Genomic DNA, 16,603 nt, shown 5'->3' with positions numbered 1-16,603 from the left:
CCCAACCCCCCTGAAAGAATGCAAAGACAAAAGGAAATGAGGTGAACGATTGTAATATATTAAAATTCAGTAGTCAAATAATATACATACACTATTTACAAATATATACACCATGGATATTAGTCCAGGGTATTCCACCCTTAAAGTCCGTGGACCACTGGGCCCACACTGCATGGGCGAGGCCCACACAAGATACCCGAACATGACGGAGAGAACACTGCAGGGGCATCAGATAAAAATAAAACAGGGACCTCAGGGGGAAGGGAAAGGGGGGGCACCTCAGCCAGTTGAGTGCACGACGCCAAATCCACGAGGGGGCCCCATGCCCACTGTTCAATCCTGGGGAGTGCAAAGCCACAGTCTCACAAGTCTCTACAGTGGGTGGGTTGCCCACTGCTATATCCTGGGGAGTGCAAAGCCACAGTCTCTCAAGTGGATAACATTCTCCACTGGTTTCTGGAGGGGCGTTTGTGCCCAGAGTGCTTCATCCTGCCAAGGACTGAGGTAGTGGATGTATCTCTCCACTGGTTCTGGAGGGGGCTTGGTGCCCAGAGTGCTTCATCCTGCCAAAGACTGAGGTAGTGGATGTATCTCTCCACTGGCTCTGGAGGGGTCTTGGTGCCCAGAGTGCTTCATCCTGCCAAGGACTGTAGTAGTGGATGTATCTCTCCACTGGTTCTGGAGGGGGCTTGGTGCCCAGAGTGCTTCATCCTGCCAACGACTGAGGTAGTGGATGTATCTCTCCACTGGCTCTGGAGGGGTCTTGGTGCCCAGAGTGCTTCATCCTGCCAAGGACTGAGGAAGTGGATGTAAATCTCCACTGGTTCTGGAGGGGCTTGGTGCCCAGAGTGCTTCATCCTGCCAAGGACTGAGGTAGTGGATGTATCTCTCCACTGGTTCTGGAGGGGGCTTGGTGCCCAGAGTGCTTCATCCTGCCAAGGACTGAGGAAGTGGATGTAAATCTCCACTGGTTCTGGAGGGGCTTGGTGCCCAGAGTGCTTCATCCTGCCAAGGACTGAGGTAGTGGATGTATCTCTCCACTGGTTCTGGAGGGGGCTTGGTGCCCAGAGTTCTTCATCCTGCCAAGGACTGAGGTAGTGGATGTATCTCTCCACTGGTTCTGGAGGGGGCTTGGTGCCCAGAGTGCTTCATCCTGCTCGTGGCGGCCTCAGTAGCGTCAGTGCTTTTGGCGCTCATGGGCCTGCAGTGCTTGTGGCGGCAGTGTCTTTGGCAGTGATGCTTGTGGCGGCGGTGTCTTTGCCAGCGGTCCTTGTGGCAGTGGTGTCTTTGGCAGCGGTGCTTATGGCGGCGGTGTCCTTGGCAGCGGTGCTTGTGGTGGCGGTGTCCTTGGCAGCGGTGATTGTGGCGGCGGTGTCCTTGGCAGCGCTTCAGCTGCTGGCGGTCCTGTCTGGGCCAGCGGGGCTGATGCTGGCGGTCGCCTCCTGGACAGTGGGGCTGCTGGCGGTCGCCTCCTGGGCAGCGGGCTGATGCTGGCGGTCCTGTCTTGGCCAGCGGGGCTGCTGTAGGTCGCCTCCTGGACAGCGGGGCTGATGGCGGTCGCCTCCTGGGCAGCGGGGCTGATGCTGGCGGTCCTATCTGGGCCAGCGGGGCTGCTAGCGGTCGCCTCCTGGATAGCGGGGCTGCTGGCGGTCACCTCCTGGGCAGGGGAGCTGATGCTGGCGGTCCTGTCTGGGCCAGCGGGGCTGCTGGCGGTCGCCTCCTGGGCAGCGGGGGTGATGCTGGAGGTCCTGTCTGGGCCAGCGGGGCTGATGCTGGCGGTCCTGTCTGAGCCAGCGGGGCTGCTGGCGGTCGCCTCTTGGGCAGCGGGGCTGATGGCGGTCTTCTCCGCCGTGCTGATCATCCCAGACTAGCCGGGTTACTTGTACCCTTTCCCCACCTTGGAAGGTGTTGCAGCTGACTCCACACTCCCACCTGTACCCCTGGGAGCGGCTTTGGTGGTTGGTGTCTTCCCCCTCTCCCGCCGGGCACTGCCCAACTTTTGATGCTTGACAGGTGGGTGACTGTCCGTGCTGTGGCTCCTTGCCACACCGGCTGCCCTGCTGCCTGGTGCACTCCATAATCCGGTGACTACTGGCACCACTGGTCCCGCCGAAGTTGTGGCTGAGGTGCTAGGTTAAGACCTGGAGAGTCGGGCCCCCGGAGACTGATGGGGTGGGGAAGGTGTGGGAAAGAGGTCAAGGGTGGCCAGGAAAAGTTTCTTAGGAACACTGGGACGGGTAGATGGAGGGGGTTTGGGAGTGGAGGAAGAGGTTGTGGTTGTAGGAGGTGTACGTTTGGTGACTTTGGGTGAAGGTTCATGCGCTGGATGCTGTCGTGAGGTGGATGGCTGTTGGGTGGGTGTGTGCCTGCGTTTGTGTACCTTGGGAGGTGGCGTCTCAGACACACTGGGAAAGGACACAGGGGATGTGTGAATGGTAGTGGGGGTGGTGACTGCACATGAGTGGGGTATGCTGGTGGATGTGCTGGTGAGGGACGTAGTGGCTGTAGAGGTAGTGCATGCAGGTGTGAGTGTAGACGAGACTGGGAGGGAGGAGGGGACGGCGAGGAGGGGGACACAGTGGAGGCAGTGGGTGTTGATGTGTCTGCATGTGTGTGTTGCTTGCGTGAGTGCCTGTGGGATGTGTGGTGCTTATGTTTGCCTGATCTTCCCTTGTGTGGTGATATGTGTGCAGGCTGGTCTGATGGTGTGCTTAGGATAGGCAGAGGTACAGGGGATTGGGTCTGGGTGGAGGAAGTTGGAGGGGGGAGGCTAGAGACGGGGACAATGGCTGCCATCAGTGCTGAGGCCAGAGTTTGAAAAGCTCGGTGAAGGGCCGCCTGACCAGAATGAATGCCCTCCAGGAATGCATTAGTTTGTTGCAACTGCCTTTCTACACCCTGGATGGCATTCAAAATGGTAGACTGCCCAACAGTGAGTGACCTGAGGAGGTCAATGGCCTCCTCACTGAGGGCAGAAGGGGTGACTGGGGCAGGGCCTGAGGTGCCTGGGGCGAAGGTGATGCCCACCCTCCTGGGTGAGCGGGCATGGGGCGAAGGCTCAGGGGCTGCTGGGAGGGCGGTGCTGGTATGGGGGGTGGCGGCTGTATCTGTAGATGCGGGGGGCACAAATGTTGCTGCCACCACAAGGGAGCTCCCATCAGAGGACGAGTTTGTGTCGCTGGTGTCAGCTCCTGTCCCCGCAGTGGAGCTCTCCTCGCCCTCTGTCCCACTGGTGAATTCAGACTCCGTAGTGTCGCCATCCAGGGCCATGTGGGATGCAGCTCCCTCGTGCTCCGGTGCCACTGCTCCTCCGCCTGATGATGCTAATGCACACAAGAACAGGAAGACCAAAAAAAGGGGGGGAGACAGAAGAAAGACATGTTGAGTGCATGGATTACTGCTACCGTTGGCGGACAAGACGGACACAGAGGCCCCCTGCACTACGCCGAGCTCTTGGGTTCCACAGTTCAATTCCTGGGAAATGGCCTACAAGGCTATGGACGACATCTGCACACATAGATGACACAGGGGCATGAATAGCTATATGAGGCAGCAGATACACCTTTTGATACAAATGAACGTCTCACTGTCTTACAGGAGCTTCAGCAATTTTGTGATAATAAATCATCCTCCAGTGCTGCCACCTTAGGAATAAGGGATTTGCCGACAACTTCTACTGGCTGGATTCCTAAAGTTGGGGATCTTATTCAAGAGAAGATCGCTGTAAAGAAGGAATTCAGCCCATCCTACAGACCACCGGTCCAGGTCCTGGGAATACAAGGTACCAGAACTGTCGTACTACCATCGCTGCCTGGTTCCAAAGCAACAAGATTCATCTCCATTGACAACAGAGGTCCCTTGGGTAGTAACCAGTCCCTTCTCACTACCCAACAGGACATACCTCTTCAAAGAAACAACTACACTTCTGACTACACAAGCATGTTCAACAATGCTACTGTTGTGTAGCCATTTCAGTTACAGCTCCATGCACATTATTTTTATATACTAGGCCTGCCGCTGTGCACTTTAACCTAGATATATTTTATTCAGCTTCGCTTTATTATTATTATAATAGCCACTTTTACGGTTTTGTTTTATTTCTATCTAACTGTTTTTGCATAGGCCAGCCCTCTGTTCTCAAACAAAACATTCTTGCTCACTCTGTGCTTCTTCCAGGGCTGCAGCAGTAAGATAGGTTGCCGGGGAACGTGGTATGATATTCATAGAAAACACACATCCTTATGTAGGGACATTTTCTCAGAACATCAGCTGTTTTATTTTAAAAACACTTCCCTGTCCCTTACACGTTAGAGGGAGATTCCAGCCAGAGAACCACAACTGTATGCTGATTGCTGAACTCCTCGCTACAGCTGCTTATGCAGACTTCAGGCCTTTGCTCAGGTATGAGGGATGATACCTTCCCAGGGGAACCTGAAGGGCAGAATTAGAGCTTAGTATGCTGTGCTCTATTATAGCTTAGGTAGGAATTAGTCCATTGACTCTAGTGACAATATGGTAGCGCTATTTCTGTGCTTTACTCTCCTTGTCACAATTTTAATCTTGTCATGCTGTATCGTCCTGGTTATTGCAGCCCATGCTTTGCTATCTAAGATGCAGTCACTTCATTAAAGCATTATTGAAACATATACTGCCTCTGTTTGTCATTATGTATGTGAGACTGATGTAATTGAGAGAAACGGATGAGACCTGAGTGACTATGGTTTCTCTGAAAAATCAATTATGTCATGCGCTCGGCTGCCCAATCATCCCGCCTTTGGTTGGAGATGAGGCACTGCTAGTTAGGCGGAGCAAAACCCGGATTGGAGTGACAGGTGTCAACTGTGGAGAAGTGTGGCTCAATGGTTAGAGCGGCAGACCCTGATGCAGAAATCTGGCCTGGGACCAGGGTTCAATTCCCGCCTCAGTGGGTCTTGGGCTCAATTTCCTTGGACCTGATAATTCTCACATTGGTGCCTAATCTAATTCATGGGTCCCACTCTGGGAAATAGCTTGCTTAATCTCCACAATGGCCCCAACAGTGCTGGGATGCCTGGTTTCACCTTGGAGGTTGCCCAGGAGTGGGCACCTCACAGGGAAAAGCTGGGAAGGGTTCCACAGCGGTATGCGTACAGCACATTAAGACCCTAACGGGTGAGTAGTGCGCTATACAAGTACAACATTTTCAATTTTTACTGTAGTGGGTCAGACTCAGTCTCCCACATCGCAGGTGATCCTGCAGCTCGAAATCCAGTAGTCTCATTAGAATAATGAGAGCCTACTTGACACTACAAATGCCTCCTTGAGTATGGGAAGGGCAGAAAATGAGCTCTTGCTGATTCCAGTTACCACCTCAATGACAACACCTGTCCAAGATGTAGCTGTCTTCTATTCCAACACAACACGAACTGACGACATCGTCTACTATGAGCCTCCATGTGAAATGGATCCATCCACCAGTAATGCACCGTTTCCTGTGTTTGCAGAGACTGCTTCTGGTTATTTAATCGACCTTGGTGACTTTTCTTCAACTTCATTTGCACCTGCTATTGAAACTGTTTCAAGGATACGTAAGCTGTACATATGGCTTAACAATAACTATTTAATTTATCCATGGAATTATCTGTGATTATTTCTGACATTGCTTGCATTTTTTTCTATGGATTGGTTTTGTGACTGTTTTCTTCCTGCTTATTAAATGTCATTACCTTCCTGAACGCTCCTCTGTTGAGCCTGTGGAGGAAGTCCTAACTCCATAACTTTCCCCGCATAAGGTCCAAAGAGACTTGTCCCTTGTGAACATTTCAGCAGTAGCGATTCCTGATGGGATTGTGTGGGATAAAGTTCCATTTCATATATACAGGCCTACTGAGGTCATTCAAATTCCATATGTCTTCAAAAGTTCAATGACTGATAGTAATTACACCTGGTGTTGTATCTGATGACTTGGATGTCCAAATAGTTGTTTCCATGTTAGACAAAATGAAGGATTACACTGTATTTGAAAGTGATGATGTGTACACTAACACAAAGAATTATGGGGAAATGGTCTGCTTGAAACTGGGGACATTCTCGCACTCTTGAGTCCATGCGTAAAGGCTGCTACAAATCACCTTTTACTGTTTGGGTTTTTGGTGAGGTACTACATGTGAACCAGGAGGGTTGGGTCGAGAGTTGCAACTTGTTGTAGGATTGGCCTAGTCACCTACAGACAAAAGTGCTGTCATCCTTAATCCAGCAGTCTTGCCTAGAGCAGGAGTCAAACTACGACAATCTCTTGCCTCTTGATGGTAGTTTCACTGAAGTCAGTAATTTGCTATTGTCCACGATTTCTTGACCAGGTCTTCTAGTTGTGAACCTCTGAAGCAGGTCAACATCCTGGAGGGAGACCTCAAATGTGCTAAAAGAAGAGCCAGGTGCCTCCTCACCCACGTTAGGCTCTGTTAGGTGCTTTTGGCTAAACTAATACCAGAGAGGAAGCACACTTCTAAATAACCTGGGCAAACCACTTTTTGTGTCGAAGCTTTGCAAAACAACATGGACGTGATAGTTGGAAATCTTGCAGGACTGCCACCATGTTGATACTAGTAAGCGGTCCTGTGTGGAATTAGGGTCTCATTTGAAAGAGGCCTACTCTGCCATCTGGTCACTTTTTATGACGCTTCAAAGGCACAGGCCTCTCAGTCATATCTTTGAAGCGACGCAAAGCCACCCTGCGTGGCTGTGCTTGGCCTCATACATATGGAGTAAGGTGAGGCAGTGCAAAGGGCTCCCTTGCCTTACTCTACGCCAAGGAGGTGTTTCATAGGCGTAGCAGAAAGGTTTCCCATGCAACACCCATGGGTTTTGAGACATTTCCAGATATACAAGGATCTGTAAATCTGGGTGTAGGAAACTGGGTTCTGGTTGCAGTACCCCCCGGACTTTTTGCCTGTTTTATTTTATGCTACTTTGACTGAAGTGCACTGGGTTCCTGCTAACCAGGTCCACAGTGTCAGTGTTCCTTCCTCAAAACAAGACCCCTGATCACTTGATCCCCAAATGGCCAGGCCCTTTAGCACCTCTGTAAGTCCCTAGTAAATGGTATCCCTGCTACTTAGGACATGAGACGCCCTAAGAGCTTCAGCATAACTTGTGGCTCTCTAAGAGACCCAGCACAAAACTCAAGCACACTGAAGTTGCAGGCTGCTTGACAAGGTGCACCCTAAAAGTGAAAACACAATACAGTAGTGTACCATGTCCCCTAAACACTGCATGTAATATATGTGGGTCCGCCCTACAGCAGGCCTTAGAGCCCTAAGGCATAGTGCATTATATTACATGTGTGGGCATATCTGCAAGAGCAAATGTGCCCCTGCTATGTCTTTGTCGATTCTTAGGACATATTTAGTGAACAGGGAAGCTATTTCTATACATGTGCTGGACACTGATCAATAAGAGTTCTCCAGCTTCATGAGGGCTTAACTGAAACTAGGGATGTTTGGTATCAACATCTTGTATTAATAAACCCTCACTGATTCCAGAGATGGATTTATTAGTACATGCACCCAGAGAGAACCTCAGAGATTCCCCAAGAAAACCTGAAAACTCCTGGTGAGCTCACTGACCAGTTCTGACCAGTCTGCCACCAACAGATGAGAATCTGACCCTCCCCACCACACCCCCTCTCCGCACCCCACAGGGTGACAGCCTTTGCTCTTTGGAGGTCAGAAACAAAAGCCTGTATAGGCTAGGGTGTGGAACACCCCTCCCCACAGGGTGATCAGCATTCCAAGTCAGGGAGCTTCAAAGAAGTCCAATGCCTTTACTGTGCAGATCTGGTGTTCCTCAGAGGGAGATGCCAACACCCCTAGGGTGGCCAGCCTGAAGTAGACACCACCTAGGAAATGCTGCCATCTTGTGTGTGGTGAAATTTAGTACTTCCAGGCAGGGTGATTCCCACTTCCCACAGGAAGTGGTCATCTAGGGGGTGTAGTGACCCCAAGGGTAAGTAGCCCATTGGCTACTACCCTTCACGTCATTTAAAACCCCCTAAATTTAGTATATAGGGGACCCCAGATACCAGGAAAACAGATCTTTGCTGGACACAAAAGGAGTGGACAAGTGGCCTGCTACACCTTAGAACCGAGGAGCACTGTTGATTTGGCGCCAACCCTGCCGGCCTGCCTGCTACACCTGACCCTCGAGGAGCAACTCACCTGTCCTGCCACTGCAGCCTTTAAGAAACTGGGAGAGCTGTCAGTGCTTCGCAAATCACCAAGAAGAACTCTTTTGGTGTAGAGGAGCTGCTCCCCTGCATCCAGAGACACCCAAGAAAGAACTGTGAGGATCGGGAGGGCCAAAGACTCGAAGTCAGATATCACCACTGCACCAGAGACAGCTAGCCCTTGCTGAAGTGGGCCAATGGTGTCAGCGTGGTCCCCAGGCCCTCTGAAGCTCACCTTGAGTGAACCCGATGTGGACTTCATGACAGAGTCTGCAGCATGTTTCTGCAGGCCCTTGTGCAACCGCAAGTGGCCAGGAGACAAATACCCTGTGCCTCAGGATAACTCTGCACCCGTCTGCCCCAGACTGAGGAGAAGGGGACCAAGGGTGTCCCCACGACTCTCAGCCTCGTGACACCTGAGCCACTTGTTGGCTTGGTCGGACTGGTCCCCAAGTCCACGCCTGCAGACTGTTTCTGCAGACCCCACCCTGCAACCGCGAGGAACTCCAGCAGTGGACCCAACAGCTAAAGACACCACTTCACCTGGCACCCAAAGCCCAAGTAGAAGTGGATCGACTGAGTCCCAAGGACCTTAAGGATCGAGTCCCCCGTGGGTTCCCTGAGAATGGCCTTCCAGTCCCAACTTGCAGAAACTTTACAACCTGACCATTTCCCATTAAAGTGAATGGGACAATATGCACCGTAACACACCTCTGCACTCAAACGCATTAGAGCCTCCCTAAGTGACCTGTTGGTGTGGCCATGGATCCTGCCCCATGCTTACCTAAAGTCATGGAGAACAGTCCTATATGTCAGTGTGAAATGCCCGAATGCAGAACGTTTTCCCCCCATAGGATAACATTAACATGTCCCAAAAAATTTCAACTTAAAATTTTTTTTAAAAATTCCTATCTCAAAAGTACTCAACTGATTCTGGTGATCTTGGTATCTACATTTTTGCAAAAGTATGTGTTATTTTTAAAAATCGGTGTTGGACTTCTTTACTGAGTGTGTGTCTCACATACGGTATGTGTGTGTGTGTGTGTGTGTGTGTGTGTGTGTGTGTGCGCCTTACATGCTTAGCACTAGTCTTTGATATGCTTAACTGCTTGGCCACCTTAACCAAAAAGAGAGCATATTTGATGTCACTTGTGCCTCTTTGATAACATCTGGGGGATTGCTTGGACTCCAGTGTATGTCATTTTGGTCCACTATATAAAAGCCAGCTTCCTACACTGGGAATGCGTAAAAAACTGTGCGCCACCCCAGGGAAGGTGTAACAAGAAGAAATAACTTTATTTCTTCTCACTTTTTCCTCTTTCTATGTGTGCTGCATTCTGAACACCTCTATTGATTGTTTTTCTGCAGGAAGGTGTCCCTTCCTACACAAAAACAATCATCCCAACAACCCAAACACCCTTGCACCATGGTGCAAGGGCACCTGCATTGGCGCTAGGCACTCATTTGTGTGCCAGCACAGACAGAAAGGACGGGAATGTGTCATATTTCATTAATACGGCACATTCCTGCCCTTTCCTTTGGATGCAGGGCAGCGCAGCGCAGCAAGAAGCCTTGCCGCGCTGTCCTGCAACAAACAGTTTCAACAAGGCCCTTACTTTAGAAAAATCGGTCAAAGTTTGCAAATTGAGGAAATCTGGGATGGTAGCAGTTGCCTTCAAGTCGCTCTGTGGGGAAGGCAGCGTGCCATCAGCATGTGAAGCAAAAACGTGAGTATCAACTGTTGAAGCAGGCTGATGCACAGAGAATGCAGAGATAAATTAAACATTTTTGGGGAAAAAACTTCTTACCTCACACTAAAGTACCGTAAATGGCTTAACGAATTGACAAGATCTCAGAAGAAAAAAACAGGTAGCTTACAGTGTAATCCCTGCCTATGACCGTGGTATCATTCATTTCCTGTGGAGGGCATATTGGTTGGGGAATATGTGTTATTTGTTTGTTTGTTGGTTTTTTTGTATGGGTGAATGCTGGGCACAACCCCTGGTGTGCTCGTGAAGTAAGGAATGTGGTGAAGAAGGCTGCCAAAGTAGGCAAGAAAGATTTTCATGTGTCTGTTAATCAGCTTGTTCATATAAAGTATACACTGGGAATTGGCTTAAATGTCCGAGTAATAAGGGGTGTTCTTGTGGTCACCCTTCATCAACTATATCATTTAACATCAAGTTCAGAATGTACTGCAAAATAGCTTTATTGAAAGATAGCTATAAAATGATGTTTTGAAATGTGAGCAGCAAAACAAATAGATCCATGGTGGCTTAATATGGAGAAACTATTCCTATAGTGCTCATTCTTGGTAAAACATACAAATCAACATCTTCTAATGTAACCCTCGTTTGTTTTGAATCTTTCAGGTCATCGGTCAACATTGAAGAATTGTCCAGCATTTCTTGTGAACCAAACATGCTGTGGAATGGAACTCCGAGTAAATCACCTGGAGGCAGGCGTGCACCGGCTAGTGCTAGCACTCCTCTTGGCCAAGGTACCTAAATGTAGATGAACTAAATGTAAACTTGTTTTTCCTTTTCTTTATTGGCAGCAATGACAGATTTAATCATGCTTAATGTGCTGTCTAACTGGAAATCTTTGTTGGTGCTTCAAACACAGCATACAGGTATGGAGACAATTCCAAGTCCTAGTAGCAGCCCCTGGGCTAAATGGGTTGTATGACAGAATATTTTGGACAGAAATATTGTCTCTCCTAGATATTGTGGCCTAAATGTAAGTTACAAAAAATTGTCAGTTGGGTGTAGATTTTTTATTATTAACTTCAATGGTTTGTGTTTTTTTGTTCACAATATCTGATAGAGACATCTAGTTGCAGATTCCTTACCTTATGATTTCCCCTCGGCGTCAGACTGGATCCAGAGATTTTTCTTCGAGCAGTACCCTTGTGCACTGACTGGTGACATTGGTCAACTCTGCGTCCATTGTCAGCTTCGTGGTCACCATGATGACATCGCAGTCGTATATAAACACCACACTGCTGCGCTGACGTAAGTTATTTTCTTTCAGCACCAGCCGAGAAGAGCTACTGATTTTTCAGCCTTTTTGTCAAAGTTTTTGTATACTTGGTGCTTCAAGATGTCTTCCCGCAAGACCGGATTAAAGCTGTGTGACTCCTGTCACTGCATGATGTCAGTGACGGATCCACACCTCGTGTGCTTCTGGTGCCTGGAGTGTGACAATAACCCAAAGTCATGCTCCAAGTGCAGGGCCATGAACCTGAAGGCTTTGAGGGGGCGGTCCCTAAAGCTCATGGTGGCCCAATGCTCAGCTCTGCGTTGCTCCCGGTCTCATTCAAGGGGAAGGTCTTGAGACCGTTCGCAGAGCCATCACCACTCGTCCTCGTCCCACTCCAAATCGTTGGGACATTCGGGTCACAATAAGAAGAAGTCGAAGAAGAACAAACATTCTTCGACTTCACCCCTTTGCTTGAACGATGCCATGCGGGAGGAGCATCGATGCTCTAGACCTCCATCCTCTGAGCCTTCTTCTGGGTCGGCTCCATGCCTCCCCGAGTTTCTGGGTGCTGGAGCCACCCCTGTCAACTAAGAGAGATTTATGAGGCCATGCTTCTCATTTTTGGGCTGACTGACCCTCTTTTGGACCCGGTAAGATCGGACAGGACCCCCATGGGTTCCATGCCAGCAGCTTCTGCCACAGCTCCGGAGGGCACCTCATGATATGTTACCAGATCCATATCAGCACTTGTTGTGCCATTGCGACATTCTGTGGCGCTGGTAAAGGCGTCAACACTTTTGACACTGGTCGGACCCACGATTGACATCGATCCCATACTCATTCACGATTCCAATGAAGAACCGGAACAACGTCAATGCCAATTCCTTCTTTGATAGGGACTATGTTCCCAGATGCCTATGCCTATGGGTATGGGTACGGAGAGAGTATTAAGGGGTACTAGACCCTTCAGAATTTCAGCTACAAGATCCTGAAATGGACTGGGCTCATGAATTGGGTGAAGCCAGTGGTTTTGACACTCCCCTGACACTGGCATGCTTTCCTCACCTGCCGTGGCTATGAGGAGGGAGCATCATATTCAGTGGTGGTGAGAACAGCGGCCAAGGTCCTGGGCCTCGAGCTGCCTTCTGAATTAACCTCCTGACTGAGGTGCTTCAGCCAGGGGCTTCCATGTCTGAACCCTTTTTGCTCTTTAATGAAGCCCTTACTGATGTCCTGCTGGGGACATGGACTAAACCCCGCACAGGGGCTCCTGTCAACAGGACAATAGCCCGCCGCCGTAGGCCTGAGCCTAATGACTCTAAATTCCTGACCCAACATCCCACGCATGAGAGTTTGGTCATCCAGGCTTCTTCCTTTTCTGGCGTATTCCCATCCTCACCCCCTGGACAGGGAATGAAAATGACTGGACCAACTTGGGAAGAAGTTGTTCTCTTCCTCCAGTCTGGCGATGCGGTCTATGAGCACTGCATGCCTTTTGGGCCACTATTCCCACATTTTATGGGATATGGTTGCGCTGTTGCTGCCAAGGTCCCGGAGATGGCCCAGGCCGTTCTCTCCGAATCTGGTGCTGATGGAAGAGATGCAACCGAGTTTGTGATTCTTTGTGGGCTGGGCACGACCGACTCACTAGGCAGATCGGTTGCGTCGACGGTGGCCTTGAGGCGCCATGCCTGGTTCAGGACGTCTGCCTTTTCAGGGGATATTCAGCAATCCCTTATGGACATGCCCTTCAATGGCACCTGTCTCTTCGGCGACAAAGCAGACTCAATGCTTGAGCACTTTAAGGAGTGCTGAGCTACGACTTGGTCTCTTGGCCTCGCAGCTGCTTCTTGCTCCCTTCAGTCCACTTTTCACCCGTTTTATGGCTATGGAAGTGGCGCCCAACTGCATCCATTTAACTCCAGCCAATGTGCTGCGCATGTTGCCCGCCTCTGCATGGCCATGGACGAGGGATCCAACGTACCTGTGGATCAGATAACCAGCGGTCGGTCCAGTCCACCAATCTCTTCCACCCACCCTGCTGCAGCTTCCAAGCCTTCCCAGTCCGTCACTCCTTCACGGACCAGTTGGAGGCAGGATTCGCCATTACCTGCCTCACTGGAAATCCATCACAAGGAACAAGTGGGTTTTGAAAATCGTCCGAAGAGGCTACTCCCTCCCCTTCGAGACTATCCTTTCAGCCATGCCACCATCCTACGACTGGATGACAGAGGATCACGCTGCACTTCTCTGCGAGAATGTTACAGCTCTCTTGGCCAAGGAAGCCATAGAGAGGTCCCTGTGCTAAAAGTAGGTCATGGTTGTTTTTCCGCCTACTTTCAGGGTGCCCAAAAAGGACAAGGGACTCAACTTTATCCTAGACCTTCGGTCCTTCAACCTCTTCCTCAGAAAGGAGAAGTTAAAAATGCTCACTCTGGCTCAAGTCCTAACTGCCCTGGACCCTGGTGACTGGATTTTAGTGTTGGACGTTCAGGACACCTGCTTTCCTGTCCTGCCTGTAGGAGGCTGGCCTGGCTTATAGTGGGTACCTGTGGGTACTTACACTTTGTGCCAGGTCCAGTTATCTCTTATTAGTAGATTAGTAGTGTTCTAGCAGCTTAGGCTGATAGAGGTAGCTATAGCAGAGCAGCTTAGGCTGAACTAGGAGACATGCAAAGCTCCTACATTACCACTTATATCATATAGGTACTATATCATAAGAAACACTATACTCAGAGTTACTAAAAATAAATGTACTTTATTTTAGTGACAATGTGCCAAAAATATCTCAGAGGATATAGGGCCATATGTACGAAAGCTTTTTTCCCATAGACACAGAATGTGTAAAATCCTTTGGTACATCTGGCCCATACTCCCTTAGGAGATAAGTAAAATACACAAAATATACACACAAACCAAATCAGGTAAGCAAAACAGTCATAAAGTAGTGCAAACACTGTAGAATACAATAGGATGCAATAGGCCTAGGGGCAACACAAACCATATACTAAGAAAGTGGAATGCGAACCACAAATGGACCCCTAGGCTAGTGTAGTGTGTAGAGGGTCGCTGGGAGTGTAAGAAAACACTAGGGGTGTCCAAGATACCCCACCTCGAGACCCTGAAAAGTTGGAGTTAAGTGCTACTACTGCCCCACAAACACACTAAACTCGTGATAGAGGATTCTGCAAAGACCACAACAGACTGAAAAGCACTGAAGACGGATTCCTGGACTTGAGGACCTGCAAAGGAAGGGGACCAAGTCCAAGAGTCGTGAAAGTGTCCAGTGGGGGCAGGAGCTCAACAAACCCCGGATGAAGGTGCAGAATGGATGCCTCCAGATGGAAGAAGCTGAAGATTCTGCAACAACGAAAGGTGCTAGGAACGTCTCCTTTGTGCAGAAGATGTCCCACGGAGTGCTGGAGGATGCAGAGTTGTTTCTTTGGAGAAAGACTGCAAACAAGCCTTGCTAGCTGCAAAGGTCGCAGTTGAAGAAAAAGAGTGCTGTCCGGGCCCAGGAAGAACCAGGATGTTGCCACTTGGGAGAGGAGACAGTGGGGGCCCTTAGCAACACAGAGAGCCTACGCAGAAGAAGGCAGCGCCCGCAGAAGTCCTTGAACACAGGTTCAAGAAGACTGAGCGGTCGTCTCAACACTACAAGAGAGGGTCCCACAAAGCCGGAGGTCAACTCAGGGAATTGAGCAATGCAGGACGGAGTGCTGGGGACCAGGGCTAGGCTGTGTACCAAGGACTCCTTGCAAAAGTGCACAGAAGTCCTAGCAGCTGCAGTTCACACGGTGCACAGGATTACTGTCTGGAGAGGGGAGGCAAGGACTTACCTCCTTTAAATTTAGACAGTTGGACCACTGGACAGTCTGGGTCACTTGGGTCCACCACCTGTGTTCCAGGGGCCACGCTCCTCAGGATGAGAGGGGTCCCAGAGTACTGGTGACGCTGAAGTTTGGTGCCTGCTGGAGAAGGGGGAAGATTCCGTCAACACACAGGAGATTTCTTTGTGGCTTCCAGTGCAGGATGAAGGCAGGCAGCCCCCAAAGCATGCACCACCTGGAAACAGTTGAGAAAGCTGGCAGGATTAGGCGCTACAATGTCACTGGTAGTCTTCTTGCTACTTTGTTGCAGTTTTGCAGGCGTCCTGGAGCAGTCAGCGGTCGATCCTTGGCAGAAGTCAAAGAGAGAGGTGCAGAGGAACTCTGGTGAATTCTTGCAAGTCGTTATCTGAGGAAAAGCCCACTGGAGAGACCCTAAATAGCCCTCAGAGGAGGTTTGGCCACCTAGTCAATTAAGCACCCATCAGGAGGGGTTTCTGACGTCACCTGCTGGCACTGGCTACTCACAGGCCTCCACTGTGCCCTCACACCTCTGGATTCAAGATGGCAGAGGTCTGAGACACACTGGAGGAGCTCTGGGCACCACCCCTGGGGTGGTGATGGACAGGGGAGTGGTCACTCCCCTTTCCTTTGTCCAGTTTCGCACCAGAGCAGGGACTGGGGGTTCTCTGAACCAGTGTAGACTGGCTTATGCAAGGAGGGCACCATCTGTGCCCTTCAAAGCATTTCCAGAGGCTGGGGGAGGCTACTCCTCCCCAGCCCTTAACACCTATTTCCAAAAGGAGAGGGTGTAACGCCCTCTCTAAGAGGAAAATCTTTGTTCTGCCTTCCTGGGACTGGGCTGCCCAGACCCCAGGAGGGCAGAACCTTGTCTGTGGGGTGGCAGCAGTGGTAGCTGCAGTGAAAACCCCATAGAGCTGGTTTTGCAGTACCCGGGGTCCATAGAGGAGCCCCAGGAATGCATGGGATTGGCACCCCAATACCAGATTTGGCATGGGGGGAAATTCCATGATCTTAGACATGTTACATGGCCATATTCGGAGTTACCATTGTGAAGCTACATATAGGTATTGACCTGTATGCAGTGCACTCGTGTAATGGTGACCCCGCACTCACAAAGTCCGGGGAAATTGCCCTGAACTATGTGGGGGCACCTTTGCTAATGCAAGGGTGCCCTCACACTTAGTAACTTTGCACCTAACCTTCACTAAGTGAGGGTTAGACATATAGGTGACTTAGAAGTTACTTAAGTTCAGTGTAAAATGGCTGTGAAATAACATGTGCGTTATTTCACTCAGGCTGCAGCAGCAGTCCTGTGTAAGATTTGTCTGATCTCCCTATGGGTGGCAAAAGAAATGCTGCAGCCCATAGGGATCTCCTGGAACCCCAATATACTGGGTACCTAGGTACCACCTACTAGGGAATTATAAGGGTGTTCCAGTATTCCAATTAGAATTGGTAAAAATGGTCACAACCCCTAAAGGGACAATTTTAAAGACAGAGAGAGCATAAGCACTGAGGTACTGATTAGCAGAGCCTCAGTGACACAGTTAGTCACTACACAGGTACA

The sequence above is a fragment of the Pleurodeles waltl genome, chromosome 3_1 (assembly GCF_031143425.1).
Source record: "Pleurodeles waltl isolate 20211129_DDA chromosome 3_1, aPleWal1.hap1.20221129, whole genome shotgun sequence".
Taxonomy (NCBI): Eukaryota; Metazoa; Chordata; class Amphibia; order Caudata; family Salamandridae; genus Pleurodeles; species Pleurodeles waltl.
Note: the sequence above shows the minus strand (reverse complement) of the source record.